We start from the raw sequence: 19,529 nt of genomic DNA on the forward strand, positions 1-19,529 counted from the left end.
CAAAGCAATCAAGTTCAATGTGGACTTTCCCTGTGTTAGCAGGGCAATTTTGAAAGAGTTAGCAATCCAAAAGAACTTCTGACAGTCAGGACAACGATTGCTATCACAGAGAATCAGTCCGAAGTAAGCTGTCTGCCAACCTACTTTTTGCGTAATTTACTTTAGGTTTACTCTGATTTCCTTCAGGGCCTGTGCTAATCTGAATGGTTGCCTTAGTATGTCAACGTTCTAATAACTGGAGGAGGGGAACATCGGTTGGAAATCAGTCACATAGGATAGAGACAGATATTTATTACAGTGTGGTTTTTCTTTATACCTATAAGATTGTATCTGTTGCTACTGTATTTGTGGGCAGCTTAAGAAAAACTGATATGAACACTATCATAAAATGGCAAAGTCGAGCTTAGAAATCAATAAATTAGTGACATGCTGTAAAATGCTATCTATATAAATATCCTTTTTAGCGTCACACTTATTAAAGTCTATTTTATTAAGGTAGCTACAAAATACAATTTTTAGCCAGTGGCTGTCTGCTCATTACAAAGTAGCCAGCACAGCATGGCTACTAGCATACTTAGGTTTTCAAGCTTGGAGAGCACACCTAGCAATATTTAGCCAGGCAGAACGGGTAGATAGAATAAAAATAAACGAAAGCCAGAATGTTAATGGAGTTGTGGGCGAATTAAGAATCTAGAAGCTGAGATGGTGCGTGAAAAAGAAAAACAGGGAGTTGGACGAGAATACAGTAAGAGCTCCAAAGGATTAATTTAAGGGGCATTCCGATGGAGAAGGCAGGCTGCGCCCAGAAAGGTGGGGAGGGGTTTGAAATAGCTGGGAAAGCCTGGGAGAGCGTGCACAGCCTCCAAAACTTTCTATGATGGCTCCGTCCCTGATTTCGGAACGTCGGCATCGGTGGCTGCAAAAACCGAGCGGCATGATTTAGCCAAGGTGTCAGCCGCAGGGGCATCCCGGATTCGGGCGAAGCGTCCGGAATTCCTGAGATGTCTGACACGCGGAGGCGGCCTCCTCCCCGCCCCCAGCCGCGGCCTCCGTGGGCATTTTCCGGCGAGGGGGGCCCGCGAGCCCTCGGAAGAACAGCTCCAACGCGCGACCGTGCGCGCCCAGGCCGCCTGCCCGCGCCGCGCGCCCCCCGGGAGGAAGGTGAGAGCCCCCGGCCCGGGCGCGCGGGGTGGGCTGCGCGGGGCCCGCGCGGCCGCAGAGCCGGCCCCTCCCCCCGGCGCGGGTGGGGCTGCGGGCGCCCGACGCGGAAGCGCGGGGCTCCGGGGGCGCCGGCGCGGAGGCCGCGCGCGCTCCCCGGGCCGCAGTCGGCGCGGGCGCGGCGGGCGCGGGGCGGGGCGCGGCCGGGAGGCGGCGGGCGCTCGCGCACAGGCCGAGCCGCCGCCTCGCCCCGCTTCCCTTCCCCTTCCCTTCCCTTCCCTCCCTCGCCCGGCCGGCCCCCTCCTCTCCCCTCCCCCGAGCGAATCACGCGCCCTCCTCTGACACTCCTAGCGGGCCCGAGCTCCGAATTTATCCTTCACGTGACCTGAGGGGGTTGGGTGGTTGGTTGGGGACCGAGAGGGAGAGGGAAAGGAGGGAACGGAATCTGCCGTTGCCCGAGCAACAGGCCCCGCCCGCCGGCTTGGGGCCGGGGGGCGGGAGGAGGACGTCAGCACGTCAGCCGGGGTTTTGCGTTTTGATTGACAGTTGCTATAGCGACCGGGTCGGTCCGTCGCCATTTTGTTGGTTGGTTTTTTTTTAAACCCTTTCGCTTCCCGCCCGAATAATAATAAAAAGCCCCATTGGAGTGAGGCGGGGGTGGCGGCGGCAAGAGCGGCGGGGGGATCCGGGGAGACTGCTGCCGTCGCTGCTGCTGATCGCGGCCCAGGTCGGGCTCAGGGAGCGGACACCCCGAGCGGGGGGTGCGGGCGCCGCCGCCGCCGCCGCCGCTTCTGCTGCTGCTGTTCCTGCTGCTGCTGTTGGTGCCGCTGCCGCCGCCGGCGAGCGGGCGGGACCGGTGTGAGTGTGAGAGTGTGTGTGTGAGTGAGCGTGTGCGAGGGCGAGTGTGCGCGCGTGTGTGTGTGAGTGTGTGTGTCTGTCTGTCTGTGCGGGGACTCGGGGGCGGGCGGTTCGGGCTCTCCTGGCGGAGCAGCCGCCGCCGCCGCCGCCGCCGCTCGGGCCCCGGCGCTTCTCGCTGCGCAGGTTTGGAGCGCGCGCCATTTTGTGAGATTTACAAAATCCTCCTCGGGAAGAAGCCGCCGGCAGCGGCCGCCGCTCGGCGCCCGGCCTCGTCGCCGCCGCCCTCCGCGCCGGCCCGGGCCGCGCGGCCCCGCCGCCGGGCGTCGGGGTCCGGGGACTGCGGTATTTGCCGGGGAGGGGGCTGTCGCCTCCCCGGCCCCGGGCGCCGCTGGAACCGCGAGCCGGAGAGAGACTGAGAAGGCTGCGGCTCGGCCGCGGAGCCGGGAGCGCCGGGGGCGGAGAGAGGCGGCCGGGGCGGCGCTGGTTGCGGAGGCCGCGGCGGGAGCGCAGCGGCGGGAGCCCGAGGCTGAGACTCACCGGAGGGAGCGGCGCGAGCGCCCCGCCATCGTCCCGGTGAGTGTCCGGCCCGGCCGCGGCCGCGGCCCCGCCCGGCCCGGCGCCCGGCTCCCCCCGCGGGCGGCCTGCAGCCGGGCCCGCGCCGAGGCCGGCCGGGCGGAGGGAGGGACCTGCCATTTTAGGAGGAGGCGCCGCGGCCCGGGGCCGGCCGCCGGGGGAGGGAGCCCGCCGGGCCCGGTCCCGGAGGAGAGGCGGGTGCGAGCGGAGGGAAAGTTCGGAGGGTGGGAGCGGGGGCCGCGGCCTCCGGGGAGCCGGGGCCCGGGGGCCGGAGAGAGCGCCAGACCTTCACTGGTCGCCCGAGCGGAGGGGAGGAGGTTGTCTTCTTCCTCCTCCTCCTCCTCCTCCTCTTCCTCCTCATCCTCTTCCCCCAGCTCCTCCCTCGTCCCTCCTCTCGGTCCCCACCAGTGTGGGAACCGCCGGGGTTCTCCGCAAGGACAATGCACGGGTTAAGAAAATGGGGCCGGCTGCTGGGCGAGGCGCCGGGGAAGGTCGGGCGGCCGGCGCCGCCGCGGCCCTTCGGGGTGTGCGCTGGAGCGAGGGCCCTCGGCGTGCTCGGAAGTTGTGCAGCGAGTGCAAGCGATCCCGGCCGCTCGGGAGGGAGGAATGACCTGTTTAGCAGCCGGAGGAGTCGGTGGCCGGGGATGCGTCAGTTATAATGGATACCTGGCCATTGCCACAAAACTTCGCAAGTCTATTTGCAGGCACCAGCCCACTCTGGCTTAGACACGCCGAAGCTGGTGAAGATCTTTCACACTTAGCGAGGGGCCCCTCCCTAGTCTGAAATAGTTAAAAATGGCACAGTGAGTGAGTGACTTCAGCTACCTGTCTGTGCTTTTCGTCCAACCCTAGATTAGCTGAATTTTGTAATCTAGGTGCAGCGCTTAAATGCCAGCACCGTTTGGTTCTTGAATTCCGCCCAGGTTGTCAGAAAACACATCTTAGAACGTTGTTTTCACCCGGCATTGAAAATTAGGACGAAGAATGCCAGGTACCATTCTCAGGGTGTTAACTCGCTTATCCTACCAGTAGGAACGGTTACCCATTTTACAGATGGGAAAACTGAGCTGTGTCTCATCCAAGGTCATACAGCTGGGGACTCCAGCAGCAGGAGTCTTCAGCCAGCCGGGGCTCTTAATCACTAGGTTATAACTAGTTATTATAAATACTGGCAAATTTTGGCGTGATCTGTGCGTAATGACTCAGGGTTCTAACCTAGAGATTGTGTCCATGTATAGTGTTGAGCATGGAATTAATTTAGTGCTTTGCGGAAGTGGAAAGGAAAGACTGAGATGAGAATGAAACTTGTCAGTCTTCCCCCCTCTCCCCAAAGAAAACTCTGTAGACAGTTTTTGAATGGAAGGAATTAAAAACTATTCTTTGGTGCGTTTTGTTCTTCACACTTAATTTTAATTATAGGCATCCTTAAGTATTGATGAGTCATGAGAAAGTTTTGTGTAAAGTTATTTTTAGTCATTTTTTTAATCTTTGAATACGTAGATTTCTTCTTTACATACTTTACACATACAAAGTGCTTAGGAATGGATATATTTAATACTTTGGTGTTTGTGGTGTTTTAATAATTCGGTGGAATTACCTTTAGCTTTTGTTTTCTTGTATTTCTCGGATCTTGGTGGTTTAGTTACTTGGAGAGAATATTATTTTTGGATAGACTATAAACGTGAGAGTAGAACCAAAATTGCTAAATTTTAATTTCTAAAATTCAAGATTTTAAACTGAAGAAGATAGTTTCAAAGAAATAGCATTTAAGACAAAGATTTACTCGATTATAGTGAAGATATTTAGTATACGTGTGACTTACACTTACCCCAGAGCTTTTGGGGGATTTGCTTTGAAACAGCGGCGGTGTTTATGGTGGCTGTCCAAGTTCATTTAGACTTCAAACCTTGCCAGAAAGTTAAGGACTCCTGTCAATGTCTACACCAAGTTCTATTGTAAAACTGAGTATAAAAAGTTGATAAGTGGCCTAGACTCAGAAATTAATTATTCTAGAAGGAAGGGTCACCCCTGTGTCTGTAAGGTGAAGACACACTTCTTTAAAATATAGAGAAGATTTAGATTTGAAGGAATGGACTTGAGTGAATGATCATTGTTGGTGGGGTGGGAGACAGACTAAGTCATCTAGTGGATCCTTGTTATTGTTAGGAATTCGGAATTTAGGTGTAAGATCATTTCCTAAACTTATTTTAAAGACATTTTGGTGGGACCTTTAGAAACTTAACAAACGTACAAAATTACTGTCCAGTGAGGCTTCAAAAATTAACGAGTTAGTCCAGTTTTTTAGGGGCACTAACATCCAAATTAAATGAAAATAATCTATTTTAATGCAGTGTCTTGTTTGGGAATGTGGATAGTAGAAAAAGACCCTTGGTTGGAATTTTTTTCCCCTCTAGAATATTGTCTGCCCCTTAGTTTTATTTAAAGAGAGTTTTTGTGTTTGTGACTTAAAAATATGAGGGTGGAGTAAGTGCACCAACTGGTTTTTAGGGAATTTACATAGGTTTTTATAGTGCTGTGACTAGTTATCTGCAAAAGCAAAATTCAAGGTAACTTGTTATAACACATGATATAGAGTGACCTTTGGCGTGCATTTTAGTTTGAAACTCTACAAAGGAAGAAGATGCTAATTTGTATTGAATCTTGGCTACTAGTTGAAAATAATTTAGAAAAATAGCTTAGAAATTTAGACTGCCTAGGGATGTTTTCATGTGCATGTTTATGGTTGGCAAGAATCTGGTTACGGGAAGAAAATTTGTATAGAAGTAATTTAATTATGAGTGAGAAGGGAATTGCCATATTCGTGACATTAAAAATAAGATTAACAGAAGAGGGGGCTTCATTTGTGACTTTCTTGGTATTTGTGATAAGGTGCGTGTCAGTTTTTCGTTGCTTTAGCATTAGCTTTTCTCTTATTTCAGAGAACTTTCAGATTTCTTATACACACACCCACATCCACACCCACACCCCCGAGCAATTTCTCTTTTGTCCCTCAAGGAAAAACTTGAACCATCTGAACCTAGCAGACCCCCAAAACTTCCAGAAAGTCTTTATAAAGAACTTGGCTCTTCTCTCCCAAAATTTTATTAGTCTTCTCATTTTGTTGTATTCCTTGTCAGTAATTTAAACTTACAGCTAAGGATCTCTACTTTCTGTTGAGTGCTTTGGTGCTTTTACCTCCAGATACTCATGTATATTTTCTATTGAGAAGTAAAGATAGTAGTTGATACCATCGAAGTGGTCACCTGAAACTTGATAGTGACTCGGTTTGCCCTTTCAAAGTGAATTGAGTGACGCATACCTTACGCATACACCTTGTATATACATAGTGGTTATGCCTTTTAAAAGATTTCTTACCATATATTATTTTGACCGTTGAGCAATGTTTTGATGGCTAGAGAAATTGTGGTAGTTCATAACCCAAGGTTTGTACAATTTTGGATTAAAAATTTTGGAGGCTTAAATTTGTGTTTAATTACTTGGACAGAAATCATGAGACTATTTTAAATTACCTAAAATTTCTCCTCAGTTGCCCTTAAATGAAAAAATCTTTTGAAATCTTGCCTTATGTCAATGCTACAATGTTAGGCTGAAGTTTAAAGTAAAGTTTACTTACCATTGGTTATGTGAAAGTGAAGTGTTGACTTCTCATGACTAAAATAATTAAAGGTTCACAGGTTATTAAAGACAAGTCCTATTTCCTAACCTAGTGTCTACGGGCAGCCTTAGTTCCATTTTTTTGGTATATGAAAACAAAATGATTTGGAAATATTGTATAAATGAGCTAAATATTTTTAAAAAGCTATGCTTTTCCTTTGAAGTCCTACTTCCAGAGTTGTAGACCAAGTTAAAGTTTTTATTGGAGATGATAACTCACAGTACATTGAGCATCTTAAGTGGTGGCGTACTTTTTGCTAATACAGAACCATTTCGGCTTCTTGGCACTTGATTCTTCTACCAGAGCTATGTGCCCTCTCTTCTAGAAGGTGATTTTTAAAAGTTTGTATTACTGTTAAAGTTTTGAAAGATACATATTTTTTGTTTGAGGGACATGTGCGTAACAGCTTAAAATGTATGTTTACTCTTTTTTTTTTTTGAAGATTTTATTTATTTTTCCTTCTTCTCTCCAAAGCCCCCCAGCACATAGTTGTATATTTTTAGTTGTGGGTCCTTCTAGTTGTGGCACGTGGGACGCTGCCTCAGCGTGGCATGATGAGCGGTGCTGGGTCTGCACCCAGGATTCGAACCAGTGAAACCCTGGGCCACCTAAGCAGAGCATGCAAACTTAACCACTTGGCCACGGGGCTGGCCCCTGTATGTTTACTCTTGATGAATTGTTTTTGAGTTTTCTCTCTCCAGTAATTGAAATGCTTGTTTAAATTGATTTTGTGGGAGGGGGCTTAGTGAATTGGTTTAACGTGGAGTTCAATATCACCTCTATTTTAAATAACATTCCCTGTTCATTAAATAGCCCCCTAATTTTTCTAAGTATATAAAACGCCCAATGACAGCTGTTTTTTTCTTTTTTTTAAGTTTTGTGGATATTTGTGGTTAAGATTGGCATCTTAGCACATGCGTTTGGGTAAAAAGAGCTCCAACCATGACATCTGTCCAAAGTCTACTTGATATCTATTTAGAGACAGCAGTTGAGGCGGCATGATGCTATGGAGAGAGTACTCACCTGTGGGATGGTGCTGGGCACAGGCTTCAGAGTTAGGCAGATCTGGAATCTTAACCGGTCCTGCTGCTCTGGCAGTGTGGACTTGAGGCACAGTGATGTCGCTAAGTATCCATTTCTTCTGTAAAATGGGGCTCATGGTGCTTACCAGAGAGTTCTTGTGAAGGCTGAGATCATGCATATAAATTTCTTAGTAGCTTTCTTCTCCCCCTCCTCCCTCCTTTCCTCTTGCTTATGGTCTTAGCCATGAATGCCACTTCTTTAGAGAGGCCTTCCCCAAACCCCCAGTCTAGGTAAGGTTCCTTGGCTCTGCATTCTTACAGGGCTTTCTGCTTTTTTTCACAGCCCTTATTGCAAATAGGTATATAATTATTCATATATATTCATATATATAGTTATTCATTTAATATTTCTTCTTCCTTTCTCCATTAGATCGTAAGGTCCATCTGGACAGGAATAATTTTTTCTTGCTTATGCCTGTGACTCCAGTGCCTGGTACCTAGCAGGGATAGATAAATATGTGCACAGAATGATAGAATGAAGAACCTGTCTGCTGAATCTTGCCTGAGTAGCACAACCTTGGGCAAAGTAGCTTCTCTGAGCTTTAGAGTCTTATATGCCAAATGCATATGGCACAGCTGCCCTGTCCAGGATTTTGAGAATGTGAAATGAGATACTGAAATGAGGTGCTTTGCAAAAGCGTAGAATGCCTTATAAATATAAGTTGGTATAGTAGCGATAATTTCAGTCGAGGGATTACCCAAGAACTTGTAATTAGAGTTTCAGCTTTACTCGGTTCATAAGTAACTATTGTTTAATATGTGTTATAAATTTAAACTTTCTGTATGCATTAGTTAGAACACAAGATTGAGCCTATGTTCTGACTAATACAGTGACTTAAACAAGAAATTCATTTCTCTCTTAGAGTAGTCTAAGGTTGACGTGGTGGCCCCATGACGTGGGGGACCTTGGTTCCTCTGTCCTGTTGCTTGCTTATGATTAAGGAGATACCATTTCCGGTATAGTACGAGACAGCTCACCACCACGTCCACGGTCCAGGAACAGGATGTGGGGAAGGCACATCCCCTCCCTTTAAAGACAAGCCTGGAAGTTGCATACATGACTTCTGTTTACACTTGTTGGTCAGAACTTAGTCAGGTGGCCACATTTAGCTGCAGAGGAGGGTGGGATATATGGTCTTTGGTAGGGTGGGTGACTATTTTGCTGAAACTGTTTCTACTGAAAAAGAGGAGAATGGGGGATTATGAGACATTGCCTGTCACACTTTCAAATGTTTTGGAAGAAACTGGCAGAAATAAACTTTGAAGAGACAATTTACTGCATTAAGTAATAAGTTTTATTTTCTTCTTCTTTTTTTTTTTTTAAAGATTTTATTTTTTCCTTTTTCTCCCCAAAGCCCCCCGGTACATAGTTGTATATTCTTCGTTGTGGGTCCTTCTAGTTGTGGTATGTGGGACGCTGCCTCAGCGTGGTGTGATGAGCAGTGCCATGTCTGCGCCCAGGATTCGAACCAATGAAACACTGGGCCGCCTGCAGCGGAGCACGGGAACTTAACCGCTCGGCCACGGGACCAGCCCCTAAGTTTTATTTTCCATATCTGGTCATTAGTCTTTTGAACTATGTGTGCAAATTCAAACAGATCATTAGTATTCAGTATATACAATATATATATATATAGTCAGATAAGAAAAAAATGTAGCTAAACTTCTGGTAGTAAAGGAATTTTGGGTTTACATATTATCTTACAGTATTTCCTGATAGAAGCATGACTCTTGATTGCTTTGGCTATATTGTATATAAAGAATTTTTGGAATCTAAGCTTTTGGATTTAGTTTTAATAGTCTCCTAGACTATACTGTATGTATTCCTGCTCATATCCTCAGCAAACAGTCCTAGAATGACACTTGAATCTTGTCTTGTTTTCAGTAAATGTTTGGGTGCCTGAAGTCTCAAGGGGGTGATAGCAGTCATGTTTAAAAATACATTTATTATCCTGGTCTTCCTCTTTAATTTCTGAGGTCTTGAAAAAAGAGGAACATCTGGGTTCCTTTGAACTATAGAGTATTATTAGGTCTAGCAGAGATCTGAGAAACTAATGGTTCTCAAACAGTCTTCTGGGGAACTTGGCAAAGTTAGGGGATTCCCAAGCTCAGGTGCTTCTCTTTCTGCAGGTTTGGGGTGATGCTCTGGAGTCTCTTAGTTGGGACTCCAGGTAATCCTGATGCAGTAGAAACATTTTGAGAAGCATTGCTGTAGTTCATCCCCCTCACTTTAGAGAGGGAAATGGATGCAAAGAAAGAAATGACTAACCAGTGCCTCAGAATAAGCAGGCTTGGGCCTAGCGTATGTTTTCTTGACTCCCGCTTCTTTGTACTTTCTGCAAAAGAGGGGGCAGAGGACCGAGTACCACTGCATGAGAACTTTATAGGGATAACTGTCTTTCTCAAGTATATGTTGCTTTTTATATGTGAGCTCATGGGTAGTGAATGGTTGGCTCACTTAATTGTCCTTTCAGCCCCTTAGAAAAATAGTCTGAGTTAGTCAAATGAATGTTTAAAGGTGGAAGTTGGGGTTTTACATGAGGTATAGTTAGTGTCAGTGCTGTAGTAGGTAGAGTAGTATATGTACAGCATTGGGGTAGAAGATGGCTAGGTGCCTACTTGGGATGATGAGAAGGAACAAAGGTAGGTCTTCTCCCCAAATGATTACTTTCTTTTCATCTGGTTTGCTTGTAGTTCTCACTGTTGCATTCATTCCTTTAGATTAAGGTAAAAACTAGATTCCCTAATTTAAAATGGAAATATTCCCAGGGGAATATCCTTTATCTGTTATCAGGTTAACACTTTATTTTTATCAATTAGCTGGCTGTTGTTTTAAAAATTGGAGATTAGCACCTGCACTAACAGGAGAGCTTTTTGGAAAGGGGAGGAAAGAGTAGAGCACATGTGCCCTTGCCTGAGGACAGTGAAGGGCATGTTTAAGAAATGTCAGCTTGGAGTATAGTCCTGGAAAGGTTCATGGAGGCTTCTCTGGTGGCCTGAGCTTGGTAGCATTAGACTGGCACTTGCTGGCTTCTTGTCACTAGGAGTGTTGGTAATGGGACTGTGGATAATTTTGCTGAGGACCTACTGGACTTGATTGAATAACTCTTGGAATGGAAGGAGTGTCCTTTTTTTTTTTGGTGCTAGGAAAGATTGGCTCTGAACTAACGTCTGTTGCTAATCTTCCCCCCCCCCCCTTTTTTTGGTCCCCAAAGCCCTAGTACATAGCTGTATATTTCAGTTGCAAGTCCTTCTAGTTCTTCTCTGTGAGCTGCTGGCACAGCATGGCTACTGACAGATGGGTGGTGTGGTTCTGCAACCGGGAACTAAACTTGGGTGCCAAAGCACAGCATGCTGAACTTCAACCGCTAGGCCATCAGGGCTGGCTCAAGGAGTGTCGTTTTTTTCTCAGTGTTTTTCATCTGTTTAGGGCTCCTATTTGAGCAGTCCTCCAACATATCAAACATGTAAAGTATTGTTCTGATCACCTAGAGAATTTTAGTTTTTAAAGATCGAGTAATATATACTCATGGTTTAAAAAAAAAAAAGATCAAGCCCCATAGAATGGTGTCAAACCACCCTCCCTGCATGCCCCATAGATGACAGCTGTTCAGTTTTTCCTACCAGAAATGTCCTATGTATGTATATATAGATATACAATTGTCTATATAGTAAACATTTAATATGTGTTACAAAACTTTATGTTTAATATGATCCTATTTGTTTTTTTTGAAGTGCATAGACATTGTGGTGCGTGTGTATGTGTACACAGTGTCTGTGCACTTGAAATCAAAAGCAAATGGGATCATGCTAAACAATTTTGTAACTTACACTTCTAGATCTCTCTTAGAAATATGCCACCTCAGCTGATAGAGTTTCCCTGTTGTTTTTAATGGTTGGGAAGTGTTCCATGTTACGGATGTACACAATTTAGTCAGTCTCTATTAAAGAGCATTTAAGTTTTCATGTGTTTGCTATTTTAAACAATGCTGCAGTGTGCATCCTTGTACGTATAACTGTGTTCTGTGAGTGTAGGTCATAGGATATATATGTATAAGGGAGATTGCTGCTTCACTAGGTTTATGCACATTTGAATATGTATTGCCAACTTGTCTTCCAAAAAGCACCAGTTTATACCTCATCAGCAGTGTCTTGAGTTCGCAGAGCTTCCCAATCTCACCAACACTGGTGTTATCAAAGTTGTAAATCTTTGTCAGTTTAATAGGTGAATAATGATGTCTAGTTGTTTGGATTTACATTTCTTTAATTATGAGTGAATTTGAACATCTTAAGTTGTATTATGTCTTGTTCTTAAAATATTCTTTGTTAGACATACAGTTAAAAATATTTTCTGATTTTCCTGTATTTCTTTATTCTGTTGAGTGAAAAACTGATGTTTTGCTTAGTTGTAAATGCTTGTAATTGTAAATGCTTTGATAAATTGTAAAAGGGGATTCTTGTTCCTCTTCAGTTGACTAAACATTTGACTGTCTTCTTAAAAAACATGTGAATTATGGTGGTGGAAGCTTTACCTACAAAAGTGAGAAGATTTGGTTACCTCTCCTGTTAGTGTTGAGATAGTTGTGTATATACAGGCAAGATGAGCACAGGTACGACCATGGCTGCGCACAGTTGGAGGTATTGATATGCGCAAGACAGTTCTGGGGAGTTGCGCATGCCTTATGGAGGAAGTGGGACTAGATCTTGGTCTTGAAGAATGGATAGGCTTTTTATGGTGGAACCTGAGGAATTGACAGTCCGCTGGAGGAGGTCATGTGGGCAGCCTTTGCTGGTGGGGTAAGTGAAAGGTGACTTTGTAGAATGACAGAGTTCTGTGCCTGGAGAATGAGAGAGAGAGAGAGAGAGAGAGAGAGAGAGAGAGAGTGTGGTATGCTAGGGGAGGGATAGGGAGAGCTGCAGTGAGAACAGAGATTGAAGGAGCTTAAATGTTATGAGGAATTTGAAATTGGGGCAGTTGAAGGTTTTTCAGCAGGGCAATAAGGACAAATCTGTGGGTTAGGGAAATGACACTGAGGAGGGCTGGGAAGGAAAAGAAGAGGTAAAAAGTAGAAGACAGGTAGAAGAGCCAAGTTTGGAACACCTTAAAAAAGTCTTAAATTATTTAATTTTCAGCAGAACAAAGTGAGTATTTCTGGATTCAGACAGCAGTGTGGCCAAGTTTTTGGAGATAGAAAGGAGAGAATTAAACTTTGGTGGCAGTATAGTAAAAGGTTGTAGGAGTGGAATGGTTGGTTTGATGGGACGACAGTCGAGAGTATTTCCTATTGAGGACCTGAAGGAACTGTGGAAGAAAAGAAGAGAATTATTATTGTAGTTCAAACCTTCCGTTAGGGACAGGTGGAAATAATTTGTAGCACCATTAAAGATGAGCTAAAAAATGGAGCGGTGGGAGAAGGCAGTGTTAGAAGCTGTGACTGGAAAGGAAAAGGTTGTATCATAATTCATGGTTTGAAAAGTATAGAGTTAGCTGAACATGTGAGAGTTTAATGTATTCTGAGTGCCTTAGTATTTTCCTGAAAAATAGCATATTCTGTTTATTTTCACATGTCCCCTTATTTGGAGACCAATCATCTAAAAGGCGTTTATCTTGTAAGGTGGATAGAATTATTTCTGGAGTAGCTGCTAGTGCCCACCGTGGAACTAGAGCCTGGGAATCCCTGCTGGAATGTCAGTGCCGTCGCGGAAGTTGTGTTCTGCTGGGGATCTCTGGGAGTCTGGAGTGGGCTTACACACTCAGTCTCCAGTAGACATAGATTTTCCTTAAAGGGAACACAGTCTACGAAGTTGAATAATTTTTGATGTTGCTTTTTGAAGGTCATAATTTTTGTCTCATTTTGGCAGTTAATTTTGAGTCAAAGTTTATTTGTATATAAATAAGACTCCAGTCCTTAAGACAAGTACTGTCTGCTGAAAAATTTGTTCTGATTTGATCATTTCCCCTTGAAAAGAACAACTGTCATCACAGTGGTGTTTTTCACATCATCTTTGCATCAAACACATTCATTATTGAGAGACATTACTTCTGTGGTACAGAAGATTGTTTCATAAAAGTTTTTCAAAACAGCAATGGTAAGAAAATTACTAGGATCTCATTGAGTATTTTACAATCTAATTTCACTTTTTGAATTTCCCTATAATGATTCTGTGGTACAGTTCCAAACATCAGTAAAGCTAGGTAAATTTACCTAAGAATTGGCCTGAAGGCCCACCGTTACTCAGCAGTATTAGAATCAGCTATGCAGAGGGGAGAAATTGAAGATAGGCATCTTAGGATTCCTGGGAGACAGCTTGGAGGAAGGCTGTTTGCTGAATAAGACAAAGATACAGACGTCTGAAGTAAAGGATGTGGGCGTATAGGGAAGGTCAAGGAATAAGGACAGTTCAGTAGAATGGGCAGGAATGGAAGAGGGATTTGAGCACATGAATGAACAAGAATTCTTTGTCCTTTAAAAAAAACTGATGATTTTTTGTGACTTCTGGGGTAAAGACCAAGCTAGTCAACAAGACCTGTTCCTAGATGATCCGGCCCCAGCTTACTATGCAGTCTTACCACCCAGGTCTCGGGATCCCTGTCTTTGCATGTGCTGCTTCCTCTTTCTTTTAGTTAACTGCTTTTCCTCCTTTAATTTCAGCTCAGATGTCACTTTGTCAGGGAAAGCGGCCCCCCGCACTCCAGCCACCTCTTCTTTTTTAATATCTTATGTCTCCCTGCACTTTTCCTTTATAGTGCTTATTATCACAGTTGGTAATTTTTTTAGTGCTTATTTGATTAATGCCCTCCAGAGAGCAGGGACAGTGGTGTTTTGCTCTCCTTTGCAGTCTCAGGAATTGACAAGTGTTGGGCACATGGTAAGCACTGAAGAAACATTTGTTGAATGAATCAATGAACTACACATTTTGATCTTTACTAGTTGGTCTTAAGGACCAAAGGACTACATCAGGGGAGTGTCTGTGCGTTTGGAGTAAGAGCTGACCAGGAAATATGGGAGCCTTGAGGAAGAAAAAAGTAAATACTGTCTTTTTAAAGATAAGGTTGGAAAGCTCTATGTAGCCAAGAAAAAGACAAAATTATATACTCATGGATTAATTTAACAAATGCATGTGACATACCTACTGTATCTTAGAAGCTAGATGTTGGGAATGTGGAGTGGAAGGACTGTACTTTCTTTATGAAAAGAGTGTGTAATTGTAGTAGTTAGTTGGAGTAGATAGTCACTAGTGGCCATCTGACTGGTGTGAGTTGCAGAGGGCGTCAGGCTGGATATTCTTCGTGACTCCCAGCCAACAAAGGGAGGTGCATTCAGCAGTTCCATCTGAACGGCACTCCCGCGTTTGTAGTAGTTGTCAGGTTCACATTTAAAATGAGCTCCAGCTTTGACTTCATTTAAAAAGTGACAGAAAAGTGAAGAAAGTGCTTTGTTCGGTTGCTTTTTGGCTTTAACTTAGGCTTCAAGTTTGGACCACAGAAGGAAAAGAATGATTGAGGGAGGGTTCATTGTATGGATGAATTTTCAAAAGAATGCATCTGGTAGTTAGAAAGTTATTGAAGCTGTTGATCTTGTCAGGTGGATGAGCTTTTTAAAAGCTTATAAGGGATTTGTTTTAAAATAGTTGTGAAACCTTTCTCAATGACTAGTTTCTGCAGTAAATATTTAGAAAAGCAGATATTCAGATCTTATTGAAGGTCTGCTCTCTGGCTGGCCCCATGGTGGGCCCTTCGGACGTAGGAGTGAGTCACATGGACAGACATGGTCTCTGCCCTCATGAAGCTTTTCAGTATAGTCTGACTTCACTGGAGGGAAATGTAAAGGAAACCCGACTTGTGGTCAGGGTGAGCAGTTCTTCCTTCCAGCCATCCATTCATGTCTTGAACTTAGTTTTAGTGGCAACATGTTAGACTACTTTAAGCTATTTGTTGCTTTGTCTGGTAACAGAGGGACTAAGGGGGATAGCATAATACTGAGATAGAACAGAAATGTGGATCTTTAACCTGTGGACAGATTTTTTAAAAAATAGATGTTCATGTAAATCAGTGAGTTTCTTTTAAAAAGTAAGCTAGTCATTAATAATAGTAACAATAGCTACTATTAATCGCTTGCCTACTATGGGTCAGATACTGTACATATTCATTATTAGTTAGGATTCTCAGCAACCTTACAAGGTGCTAGTAGTATCTGTGCTTTATTATTTAGGAAACTGAGATGCAGGGAAGTAAATTTGCTTGAGGTTAATCACAGTAGATTGCATATACTGCCTCCAGATAATAAAAAACCCAGGGAACAGTTAAGTGCCCTAAAGTTATACATTTAGAGAGAAAAGAAAGGAGAAACAGAGCTTCTGTAACCCCTTAATTGGAAAAATAGGTAAAGGTTCTGGTATGCTTGGATTGATGCCTTGTACTACTGGTTCATTAATCTTTTGGGTAATGAACAAGAACATCTAACAGCTTTCTTTGTTTGGGGAATCTTTACCTTAAGAATCTTGGTGCTGGGGCTGGCCCTGTGGCCGAGTGGTTAAGTTTGCATGCTCCGCTTCAGTGGCCCAGGGTTTCGCCAGTTCGGATCCTGGGCACGGACATGGCATCGCTTGTCAGGCCATGCTGAGGTGGCGTCCCACGTGCTACAACTAGAAGGACCCACAACTAAAATATACCACTATGTACTAGGGGAACTTGGGGAGAAAAAGCAGGAAAAAAAAAAAAGATTGGCAATAGTTGTTAGCTCAGGTGCCAGTCTTTAAAAAAAAAGAGAATCTTGGTGGGAGGTGGAAATCCCTTTCCATTGTGAAAATCTTGTGCTCACTTTGTCTGCATCTTTTGGTGCAAATCATGTGACCTGGGGCCTCCATTCCACTACCTCAGAACCCAGTGATTTGCAGAAGCAGGCACTTTGTAGAATCTGTGTTCTGCAATGCAAGGGGGATGGCACCTACATCTGTTTTCCAGAGGCAGGCAGTGACAGAGATCCAGTTGTAGCATTTAATTCCCAGTGTCAGTGGTAGATTATCTGTACAAGTTGCAGTGACTGTATCCTGTGTTGTCTCCACTGGACCAGATATGTGGTTTGAATTTTGGATGTTCTTGATCATGTAGCCTTCTGGCCTGGCCCTCCTGGGGTTTTCTGTGATTTGCCTAATATGCTTTAATAACTTCCTTTTCAGTTTCAACAGAGCCAGAGTTTCTTTTGTTTGCACCTAAGAACTTTTACTTAGATGATGCTAATTAAGATAATAGACAATTCTAAGGAACTCTCCAGGGTCAGGGTTACCTGCATCTATATTAGAATTTACTAGTGGGAAGAGGTGACGTTATATATTAAGTGAAATACTTATAAAACAATTTGCTTGTTGATTTAGTGAGTTTGCTGAATCTGAGTGCCTATTCTAGACTGGGATAGGTTCTAGGTGTTGAGGATACAGGAGTGACAAGATTAGATCCCTGCACTCACAGATCTTAACATTCTATTGTGAAGTGTAGAATAATCAAGAAAGCAGATAACATAATGACAAAGTGATAAATCCCATGTTAAAAATAAAGATGGGGTAATGTGATAGATAATGATGTATGTTTAGGAGTTGTGTCTCATAAAACCTTTACTTAAATCAGTGTCAGGAGTCATTACGTCTGCTTTTGACGATGAAGCAGTAACATTTTCCATTTGCCCTCGAATCATAAACACCTAGGAAACTCAACAAAATACACAGAACAACTGTTTTTAGATATTGAACAATAGGCAGTGCAGAACTGCCCTCCCTGACAGATGGAAAACAAACGAGGTGAGCTCTGTGATGGCCCGGCTTTCTCCCTGCAGGCAACTTTCAGATCTCAGTGCTGGGAGGGTGTTTCCAAATAAAGCCATGTGGCCTCGCTGAGTTGAGGAAATGAAGATTGGAGTTGGAGGAGGCCAAGATGGTTCTAATTTGAGGAGCAGAGTTCTAGAGAGAAGGGAGCTATGCAGAAAAAGAGTTCTAGAAATCTTTTTAGTGGCTCCATTAAATGTTTGAATACCAATCTGCTGTGCATGTGTAGGATGCAGTTTGATAAAGGAACAATTTCTGGGGAAGTAATCCACCAGCAAGCTGCAAGCAGAACAACTCTCAGAGCTCACACAGGACTAAGAAATATTTGAGTACCTTATAGCCAGAATAGAAAGATCTCATTAAATGCGGTGTTCGTTGAGATTCCAGAAGCGTCATGTCTTAGTAGTGGGGCTAAACTAGTCCTAAAGTAAAGGCTACTGTAGATCTGTCTGAAAAGATTAAAAACAAGCCTTGAAAGGAGCAAACTAATCTGAAAGTAATGTAATTCCCTGCCATTACGAAGTCCAACACTCGTTAAAGAAGTATAACAAAATCCAACACTCGACAATGTATAATGTCCAGCATCCAATCAAAAATTACTAAATATGTGAAGAAACAGGTTAATATGACTTATAATTAGGATATCAATCAATCGAGACCAACCCTGGAATGACAGATGTTAGAATTTACAAGTAGAGACATTAAAGCAGTTTTTATAACTGTATTCCATATGCTCAAAAAGTTAGAGACATGGAAGTTATTAAAAAAGACCCAAGTGAAGCCTTTAGAGGTTAAAACTGTGTGAGATGAAAAATACACTGCATGGCATTAATGGCAGATTAGACATTACAGAAGAAAGGATTAGTGAACTTGAAGACATAGAAGAGAAAACTTCGTTAATAGAAACAGAAACCACAGCAATAATGGAATTAGCAGACAAGATTTTTAACATGGCTGCTATAAAATGCAGGGTCAGATTTTGGTTAATGTTGACATCTTGGTACATGAGTTTTGCTTAAAAAGAGCAAGTGTGACTGCCACCTGAAGTTGGCTTGATGTGTAGTTTGGAGTAGTTAAAAATCAGTATTTCAGCAAAGCACCAGGATATGGTGGAAGAACTTTATTGTCCAGCAGTATGTTAGTTATTTCTTGATATGTAACAGTATCACCACCAAGTTAGGAGCTTAAAACACATAAATTTATGATCTCACAGTTTCTGTGGGTCAGATGTCTGGGCACAACTTAGCTGGGTCTTCTGTTTTAGCATCTCAGAGGGCTGTAGTCAAGATGTTGGCTGGGGCTGTGGTCTCACCTGAGGTTTACCTGGGGAAAGATCTCTCCTAAGGTCATATGGTTGTTGGTAGAATTCAGTTCCTTGTGCACTATTGGACTGAGGGCCTCAATTTCTTGCTGCCTGTGGTCAGGTGTCTGCCCTCAGTTCCTTGCTGTGTGGTCCTTTCTAACATGGCCACTTACTTTCTCAAAGACAGTGAAGGAGAGAGTCTCCTTGCAGGATAGATGTACAGTCCTGTGTGTCATACCTGTGGAAGTGATATCTCATCACCTTTCCTGCATTCTCTCGGTTAAAAGCATGTCACAGGTCCTGGGTCAAGGGGAAGGGTCTACACAAGGGCATGGACAGCTGGAGGCCCTGTCATGGGAGCCACTTAGAGTCTGTCCGTCAAAAATGGTTTTGTGTAGTGGTAAAGAGTGCATTTTCTGTAGTCTGATCTAGATATCTAGCTTTGAATCCTAGCCCAGTCTTTTCCTGGCTATATAAAACTTCTCTGAGCCTCAGTTTCCCTGTCTATATAATGGAGATAACATTTACTAACTATTTATAGTGCTGTGAAGAGTAAATGAATGCATATAAAGTGCTTAGGACTTTGTCCTACTAACTCCTGCTCATCTCTTTAGTCTCAATTTAGATGTCATCTGTTTGAGGAAGCCTTCCTTGACTCCTCTTTGACTCCCCGCTCCAGTCTAGGTTATGTTTCAAAACACCCTGAACTTTTTTTGGTCACTGCTTCGTCCTTGTTCCATCTGAATTTTATAGCTCTTAGGTTCTTTTCTTTTTTTTTGTATCTGCTTCCTATAGACTAAGCTGCTTGAGAGCAGGAGTTGTATCTGCTTTGTGTTGTCTCCTTTGTCTTCAGGGCTTGGCACGTAGAAGACTCCGTACACGTTTGCTGAGTGAGGTTGAAATACATGCACTGTTTCTTTGAGAAAGCCTTTTTCCTGTTGCCATGCTATGGTTTTCCAGTACTGGCTCAATCAGTCTGAGAGATAGTCCCTCTGCTTCTAAGATGGTCAGGGTCTAGCAGGTGAGACCGAGGCATAATCACTTTCACCTCAACTCTTAG

At 43.8% G+C, this 19,529-nt stretch overlaps 1 protein-coding gene across 14 annotated transcripts in view; it reads left to right on the forward strand.

The window, feature by feature from the left end:
• Positions 1 to 827: 827 nt before the first annotated feature.
• DYRK1A (dual specificity tyrosine phosphorylation regulated kinase 1A) overlaps positions 828 to 19,529 on the forward strand; it is a 137,873-nt gene continuing 119,171 nt past the window's right edge. For 4 of the 14 annotated variants that reach the window (XM_044750671.2, XM_070488859.1, XM_044750666.2 and 1 more), the window contains exon 1: positions 2,450 to 2,589. The gene's annotated coding sequence lies outside the window, so the exon portion shown is untranslated. Of the gene's footprint in view, positions 1,162 to 1,717; positions 1,744 to 1,768; positions 1,886 to 2,449; positions 2,590 to 19,529 lie in introns of those variants that run through there. The other 10 variants (XM_044750672.2, XM_070488860.1, XM_044750667.2 and 7 more) reach the window with 9 other exon arrangements.

Source organism: Equus asinus, chromosome 18 (genome assembly GCF_041296235.1).
Source record: "Equus asinus isolate D_3611 breed Donkey chromosome 18, EquAss-T2T_v2, whole genome shotgun sequence".
In the NCBI taxonomy this organism is placed as follows: domain Eukaryota; kingdom Metazoa; phylum Chordata; class Mammalia; order Perissodactyla; family Equidae; genus Equus; species Equus asinus.